The sequence below is a fragment of the Taeniopygia guttata genome, chromosome Z (assembly GCF_048771995.1).
Source record: "Taeniopygia guttata chromosome Z, bTaeGut7.mat, whole genome shotgun sequence".
Classification (NCBI taxonomy): domain Eukaryota; kingdom Metazoa; phylum Chordata; class Aves; order Passeriformes; family Estrildidae; genus Taeniopygia; species Taeniopygia guttata.
In genome coordinates, this window is record NC_133063.1 from 41,719,969 (window position 1) to 41,728,821 (window position 8,853).

At 47.6% G+C, this 8,853-nt stretch overlaps 1 long non-coding RNA gene across 1 annotated transcript; it reads right to left on the minus strand.

The window, feature by feature from the left end:
* Positions 1–595: 595 nt before the first annotated feature.
* LOC121468156 (uncharacterized) lies at positions 596–7,799 on the minus strand. Its single transcript, XR_005978171.2, has 3 exons — positions 7,507–7,799; positions 4,794–4,873; positions 596–1,451 (listed from the first exon to the last, which is right to left on the minus strand). It is a non-coding gene; the product is annotated as an uncharacterized lncRNA (long non-coding RNA).
* Positions 7,800–8,853: the final 1,054 nt, after the last annotated feature.

Below are 8,853 nucleotides of genomic sequence, written 5' to 3' on the forward strand. Positions count from 1 at the left end.
GGCTTTTCCCAAAGGGTCCTTTACCTTTCCAGCCCCTCTGCTCCAGCCTGGATTGGTGAGACCCAAGAGTAAGACCCAACACTTGACTGTGGTGCCCCTCACACCATTGGCCCATGGATCCAGCCTGTGCAGCTCCCTCTGCAGGGCCTTCCTGCCCACCAGCAGATCCACACTCCCGCCCAGCTTGGTGTCCTCCATGAATTTACCATGGGTAGACTTGATCCCCTCATCCAGATCCCCAGTAAAGATTTTAAACAGGGTTGGTCCCAGCACTGGGAACACCATGGTGGCCAGCTCCTAGCTGGATGTGGCCCCATCCCCACCACCCTCTGGGCCAGGCAATCAGCCAGTTCCTAGCCCAGAGAGAATGAACCTGTCCAGGCCTGGAGCTGCAGCTTTTCCAGGAGATGCCATGGGAGATGGTGTCAAAGGCATTGCTGGAGTCAGGCAGACACAGCCACAGCCTGTCCCTCATCCACCAGGCAGGTCACCTGCTCATCAGAGGCCAGGTGGGTCAGGAAAAGCCTTCTTTTTCTAAATGCATGTGAAACTTTTTGGTGAACATATTTTCAAGAATGACATAATGCAACCTGGCTGTCTTCATCAATCTGTAATTTATTTCTTTCTCTGTTACAAGACTTCTCCTTGGTATACTGTTTGTAGCTCAATAATCAATTAATTTCTTTTGCTTTCATGTTTTCATGTAACTCCACACAGTCATGAAAGACTTCCATATTTGTCTCAACTTTGTTTCCATTTTCTACATAGTTTGTTTATTCTTATGGTTTAGATTACTGATGATATGAATGCAGTTTCAATTTTTTAATTATTCCTCAAATTTCATAATAATATCTGAGTAAACATGTAATTTCTGTGGTTTCCCCCCCCTCCACGCACCCCCTCTAGGGTCCAACCAGCTCAGAGATATGGGACTGTGAGGGGAGGAATACCAGGAGAGGGAAAAGTATTCAAAAGAGGCTCTTACCCCAGGGAAGTTGGAACAGCTCTCTTTATTCTGTGGTGTCCATGTGAGAGCAGAGCAAAAAAGAGAGAGCAGGAAGTCTCAGGGGTCTATATAGGTTTTGGACAGGGTGGACTTTCCTGGCTCCCCGCCAACCCCGTTGGGGCAGGAAGGAGGATCCAGGGGTTATCTTGATCAGAGCCACAGAGGCCCGGGGGAAAGGGGGGCACAGGGTGTCCCTGAGCTCACCGTAACACCTCCCCCTTATTTGTTAAACAAGGTTACAGGAATTCGCTGGGCTCAATTCAACCCTGAGTATGGGTCCCGAACACTAGGGTTACAAAGAACAGAATAACAAGGGCTAACAAAATTGATCTAACAACAGATGTCCACCACCCCGTGAATCCCCATCCCAATAACATTCTCTTCAGCATTTGCAGGATGACAACCCTGGGGTTCATCACAGGGTTGAGTGGAAGGTAGGTTTTCTCTAAAAGGGAAAAAAAAACATTTTAAGAACATGTTAAAGTTTCTGTTTCTGCCGGAAGGAATTCATGCCTAGGAACTTTCTTCTTCTCCCATCCGGTGGCGTCTTCTCTTTGAAGCATCAGATACTTGCTTCTTGTCCCCTTCTGTTTGACCTGGATTCTTGGGGACAAAAGGTTTCACCCACTTCTGGGGAATCCACCGAGGGCCTGAGGGAATAGCTACACATGCATAGCCACGACCCCAGGTTACAAGTCCATAGGGACCCTTGGTTTCCCAAGTTTCTGGATCCCTAATCAAGACTGGGGGATGCTGTGACAATTTAAACTGGTTGCCACTGTTAAAGTGACGCACAACCGGTGGACTCATATTTTCGAATGAACAATTCAGAAAACTGATAGTAAACATGGCTTTACAGAGCTTTTCTCGTAGAGACATCCATGGAGCTGAGCTGTTTTGTTTTTTCAATACCTGCTTGAGCGTCTGGTGTGCACGCTCGACTACAGCTTGACCTGTGGGGGAGTGGGCAATGCCAGTTTTATGTTCCACTCCCCACTGTTGGAGAAATTCCAGGAACTCCTTAGATACATATGCTGGGCCATTATCTGTTTTGATCGTTTTTGGCACCCCCAATACTGAAAATGCTTGCACTAGGTGTTGTTTGACATGTGCAGCCTTTTGTCCTATATGGGCAGAGGCATACACTGCACCTGAGAATGTGTCCACACTCACATGAACGCATTCAAGGCGACCAAAACTCTGAATGTGTGTGATGTCTGTCTGCCATACCTCACAGCTGCTAAGGCCTCTGGGGTTTACCCCCGTGCCCAATGATGGCACGGCCTGGAGCTGACAATTAGGACAGTTGGTCACAATGGCTCGGGCCTGACTCCGTGTTAGCTGGAACTGTTGAATCAAACCTGGCACATTCTGGTGTTAATGCTGGTGACTCAGCTTTGCCTGCTGGAAAACATCAGGGAGACGTGCTTTTTCGACTGGTGCAGCGAAGGAGTCTGCTTTTCGGTTCCCCTCTGCAATCTCACCTGGCAAATCAGTGTGTGACCTCACATGCATCACAAAGAATGGATGCTCTCGGTGCAAGATTAAATAAATTAGCCTTGAGAGTAATCTGAAGAGATGTTCATTTTCTATTTCTCTGAGCACAGCCTGCTCCGCCCTGGACACTATACCTGCCACATAGGCAGAGTCTGTCACCAAGTTGAATGGCTCGGAAAACTTCTCAAAAGCTCTCACCACTGCAGCCAGTTCAGCCACCTGGGGGGATCCCTCCACAAGCTCAACATCAGCTTCCCAATGCTGAGTCTGTGGATTTCTCCAAGTCATCACCGACTTGTGGGAAGCCCCAGAGGCATCAGTGAACACTGTGAGAGCCCTGAGTGCCCTCCGGCTCCTTTTCTCTTGAGGAATAAGGTGGAATTCCTCATTGAACAACTTGTGAGACGGGGCATGGACTGATATTTGTCCCCTATAGCTGTCCAGAGATAGCTGGAGACTGGCACTGCTCTGGAGCAAATGCTCAAACATCCCTTTGGTCAGTCTCTCAGGAGAGTTCCTTCCCTCCTCAGAAAGCCTTACTGGAAGGTGAATACATGCAAAGTCACACCCTGCTAATTCACACAACCTCACCCTGGCCTTCTGAATCAGCTTTGCTATCAGCTCTTGTGGCCTAGTGATGGTTTTGGATCTTTGGAGCGATAGGAAAACCCATTCTATGATTAAGAGTGGGTCCTTCTGCCCCTTGATCCATTGGAAAATCAACCCGTGCAGGTGTGGCGGCTTTCCTAGAACAATGAACTGGAAAGGCAGATTTGGGTCACACCGATGTGCCTGCCTTTCTGACAAGGCCTTCTGTACCTTTTCGATTGCTGTCTTTGCCTCTGGAGTCAGTTCCCTGGGGAAGGCCAGCTCCCTCTCCCCCTTCAATAAATTGAAAAGAGGTTCCAGATCTTCATTTGTGAGGCCTAGCCAGGGCCTTACCCAATTTAAAGACCCACACAGCGAGTGGAGGTCTGCTAATGTTCTGGGGTTGCAATTTATCTCCAATTTCTATGGGACAATAGTCCTTGCAGAAATTTCCAGGCCCAGGTATCTCCAAGGTGGCATTCTTTGAACCTTGTTTTCCTGCAGTTGGAATCTAACAGAGGTTAAAACTTTAACCACTAGGTCAAGCGTGTATTGGAGTATAGAGTCATTGGGAGCACACACAAGCACATCATCCATATAGTGAAGGATGATGGCATCCTTTCTCTCTGCACGTACTGGAGACAGCAGTGCTGCTACATACTGTTGGCATATGAAAGGACTGGATTTTAAACCTTGGGGCAAAACTTTCCAGTGGTAGCGTTTCATTGGGGCTTCTCTATTGACTGTGGGAACAGAGAATGCAAACCTCGGGGCATCTTCAGGGTGCAATGGAATTTGGAAGAAACAGTCCTTTATATCTAACACAGCCAATTTCCAGTCCTGGGGAAGCATAGCTGGACTCGGCATCCCTGGTTGGAGAGGTCCCATGTCCTCCACAATTTTGTTTATCTCTCTGAGGTCGTGGAGCAATCTCCATTTGTCCTTCCCAGGCTTTTTTATTACAAAGACTGGGAAATTCCAAGGGCTGTCTGTCTCTTGCAGGTGTCCTTGAGCTACCTGCTCCTCCACAAGTGTTTCAAGCGCCTCGAGTTTTTCTCTACTCAAAGGCCACTGTGTTACCCACTTTAGGGTGTTATCCAACCACTTTAACTTGTCGGCATGGTGCTCCACAGTGGCTACTTCTGAAAATCCTGGGGTGTCTTAGGAATGATTAACTGGACTCCCCACTGGGACATGGTGTCTTTCCCCCACAGAGGAGCCTTATAGTCTGCCACAAACGGGCGAACACTTGCTGATTTCCCGTCAGGTCCCTCAATTTGCACTACATTTTTAGAAATATTTGCCAATGTAGTTCCTCCTATACCCTGAAGTTTGCCTGCCACAGGTTGCAATTCCCAGTGTGATGGCCACATGGTTTTGGGTATCACCGTGATGTCTGCACCTGTGTCCAGAACACCTTCCACCTGAAGGTGCTCTGACCCATGTGCTAGGTTGCATGCCATGGACGGTTTATCCTCTCCTACTACTTCTGCCCAGTAGACTTCTGGAGATTTTCCTTCTACTGTGATTTCTACTGGGATGGGAATGGCTTGTGCCAGAATTTGCCCCTTTTCTAGATAGAATGGAGGGTGCAAGCAATGTGCCAACAGCATAAGGCTGGATATTTTCCCCTTAGTAGTCATGGGAACTATTTCAATCTCTGGAGGTGTGTATGCTGTGTCCCCAATAACAAAATACTCACTGTCCAGCTCCATATCGTATGCCTGCAGGTCTTGTGGGCTCTGTGACAGGTCCACTACAATAACTTTCCAATCAGTGGATCTGAAATGAAATCCTTTGGCAGTCACTAGACGAGGTCGGCCTAGTGGCTGCCAAACCTTGTTAGTAATACATTTTTATTTTTTTCTCCCCCCCCCCCCCCATGGTTCCCACCCTCCCCCTTATTTGTTAAGAGGGAGGTATTGTCACATTTGTGTCCTGCTATATTTATATCTTTGCGCGTAGCAGTAGGCACGCGCTGTGCACTCAGTTTTTTTGTTTGTTGATCTGTCTCTGGTTCTGGTTTTGAGGACAGTTTCTGGCAAAGTGTCCTGGTTTCTTGCAACGCAGGCAGATGATTTGTTGCAGGTGTTGTGATGATCTGGGTGGCTTCCTTGGGCTTGATGCAGCAGTGGCAACAGGCTGTAAGTCTGCTGGTGCTCTATGACTGACAGGATTATCAAGCAGCTCTGCTCTCTTGGCGCATGCTTCAATCATCTGGGCAAGACTAGGTGCTGGATCAAGAGGAAGGCTGAGAAGAATCCTACGACAGGTCTCATTGGCATTCCTCTGAGCCATTTATTTAATCAACTCTGGTTGTACCTTGGTGTTTTGCACCTGTTTTTCAACTTGGTTTCTCAAACGATCCACAAACTGTAAAAAACTCTCAGAAGGAAACTGTTTGATGCTAATATAGCTGCATTTAACTTCAGTTCCTGGTAATTGATACAGAGTCTTTTCTGCAGCAGTATAGATTTTTTCTAAAACCGATCTAGATAACAGTCTGGTTTGTTTTTCTGGACATTGTATGTCCCCTGTACCACATAAATGATCCATTGTAATAGGCTGACCATCACTGTCAATGGCTTCACTGGGTGTACGCTGTATTTCTCGCAAAACTGTTTCCAAAGCCAATTTCCACCTATTTTTCCATATGTCATATTCAGAGGATGTTAGTAAACATTCAAACAAATCAGTTATATCTTTCGGTATCATTCATTTGAATTAAGGTTGCTCTAATCATACCTTTAAAAATCTCACTAGACCTCCCAAATTCTCTCTGAACTTTACAGATTTCTGTTTTGTCTCGATATGGCAGAGGCTGGTATGTTCTGGTACCATTTCTTCTCCCTAAATAAACCACTGGAGCTACAGATGGTATAGATTCCTCGGTAGAGGCAGGGTTGTGTCCCCCTCGCGTCCCCCCCACCTCGGTGAGGGGCAGCTCACCCCCCCCCTCGGGCTGTCTGCTCCGTGGTGCAGACTCGGGCCCCGCCCTGCTGTGAGCCGCTGGGCTGCCGTGCCCTGCCCCCGCCCTGCTGTCCTAGGCGCTGGGGCTGGAAGCAGTGCAGGGGCCGGCCCCGCCCCAGTTCCCGGGGCAACACGGGGGCTGGCACTGATAAGGAGGGTGGAGTGTTGCTGTGGGAGATAAGGAGGCATCGGAGGAGGGGAGGGAGGAGGGGGCGGGGGCGGAGGAGGGCGGGGGAAGCAAAGGAATGGGAGTGGGAGGGGGAGGGGGGGGTGGAGCGGCCAGCGCCGGTGGAAGCACATGGCCGCCGCCATTATCCGGCCGCGTGTGCTCCAGAGACGCTGCACTGCTCTCTAAGGCGACTTCCGGACTATGTTTCTCGGAAAAGCAAGGTGTCAGAGGGGAATAAGGGGTGGGTGAGGGGTTTTCAGGGCCGGGATATTGAGGAGGTGGGCAGGAGGGGGAAAAGGGAGTATTAGAACGGTGGGTCTGCGTTTGTATGCTTTTTTCTGCTTCTAAAATCTTTTTGCGTGCTTGTAAAAATAGCAGAATAAATCGAGAAACTTTATGTTCACCATTTTCGACTTTTAAAGTTAATATCTGTCCAATTTGATTCCAAAAAGAAAGCGAATTCAGTTCTTGTACAGTAAAATTTGGTATTTCTGCCTTTAGCCAGCACACAAAACGCAGGAGAAGCTTGTTAGAGAATGATACATTATTTAAATTATTGCTAAGATGTGTTAGTATACTCTTTTGTTCCAGCGACAAGTTAGTACCCATGATCTTAATCGTATCACTGGTCTAATGTCTACCAGAGTTAATAACACAGCACGAATTATTCGAATTTCCCTCCGTGGAAACCTGAGCAGGGGGGGCACAGGGGGGAGGGGCGCTCGTCCCGCCGCTGCCAGAGCGGCTCCAACCCCCTCCTCCCGTGTCTTTTCCCCCTGGAACGTGGGTATGCTCAGCCCACTGGTTCGACGCTGACTTGCAGAGGGTCCCTGGCACCCCCTCTCGCAAGCAGCCTCCCGCAGCCACTATGGTCAGTCCTCCCAGCCAGGCGCGGTCCCGGGTACCATGAACGGAGAGCTCACCAAGCTGTGAACTGCAGGGTTTGTCTGTGAAACCTTCTGGGGGTTCCCTCTGTAGTCGGCTCTCCTGGGGTACTCAGGCAGAGGTCCCCGACTTGCCCCTGTCACTCAAAAGCCTTTAAAGGCAGCTAGAGTACAAGGGCAGTTGACTGTCTCAAAAGCTGTTGAATTCCACTGAAATAGGGGGTCCAGCTTCTTCGTGGGCTCAGAGCAGCACACGTTAGGGCGCCAACTGTAATTTCTGTGGTTTTCCCCCCCTTCACGCAGCCCCCTCTAGGGTCCGACCAGCTCAGAGATATGGGACTGTGAGGGGAGGAATACCAGGAGAGGGAAAAGTATTCAAAAGAGGCTCTTACCCCAGGGAAGTTGGAACAGCTCTCTTTATTCTGTGGTGTCCATGTGAGAGCAGAGCAAAAAAGAGAGAGCAGGAAGTTTCAGGGGTCTATATAGGTTTTGGACAGGGTGGACTTTCCTGGCTCCCTGCCAACCCCGTTGGGGCAGGAAGGAGGATCCAGGGGTTATCTTGATCAGAGCCACAGAGGCCCGGGGGAAAGGGGGGCACAGGGTGTCCCTGAGCTCACCGTAACATAAACATTCATTATTATTTACAAAAATTGCCTTGCTTATACATATTTTTCCCATTTTCTCAACCTCTCCATAACTCTATTTACGAAGTTTAACAAAATCCCTCTTGAAGAAAAAAAAAAAAATTCAGTTTCTTCTTAATTGTTTTTCCTATTCTACCTCTGGTACAAATGTTTTAAATTTCCTTTTACAACTAAGTATTTGGGTGTTCTTGCCATTTACTTACAAAAGAAACTATGATTTATTCACTCTTTCTAATCAAATGCTGCCCAGCAGGAGGACACCTGTGTTCCCTCTCTCCTTCAGTCACTAGCAATAAACCTTCAGTAGTCTGTTACTCTCTGTAGATGAAGCTCAGGAAAAGACATCTGCTATCCACAGATAAAGCAATACCTTTAACGATGTGGTAGAAATAAGTGAATCTGGAGGGTCTGCTCTCTTAAAGATGAGCATGACAAAAAATTTATGAACATTTTAATCTAAGTCCTGGTGTGATGGATCAGAAAAATAAAATAAGAAAACTCCTGTTGCATAAGACAAAATAATAAGGAAATCCTCAACCTCCCTTTTGCTGGACAGGTCAGGACCTGTCACTTGTATGCTCAGTTCACTTATTTGCAGTGCTATACAGATTTGCTATGAATTTTTCTATACAATGTATTGTCCTGCAGACACTGATCCTTCTCCCTCATGGATCATCTTTAGCCCACATATTCTAGAAGATGATCCCAATGTGAAGAGTTTCTGTCTGCCCAATCACAGCTGGTCTTAGGAAATAATTTTTTTTCTCCTTTTAAAGAGATCTATTTAACCACAGGATGCACCAGTGAAGGATAAGACAAACATTCACAGCCCTTCTAGCAAAAGAGGACAAAGCCAAATGTGATTTTAGTGGCTGGGTTTTTAGGAACAACAGAAGTTTAACTCCTGACTCTATTAGTCACTCTTCTAGAGATCCGTGTGACTTTTGAGCTGTGCAATGCCATTTTTAATATTGTCAGCCAGTCACGGAAACGATTTGATGGGATCCCTCTTGATGATCCCAACCTCCTACTGAGCTTACTAGGCCACACTTTAATGCTGTTTGATTTTATTTTACCATCTTTCCTGTAAGAGGA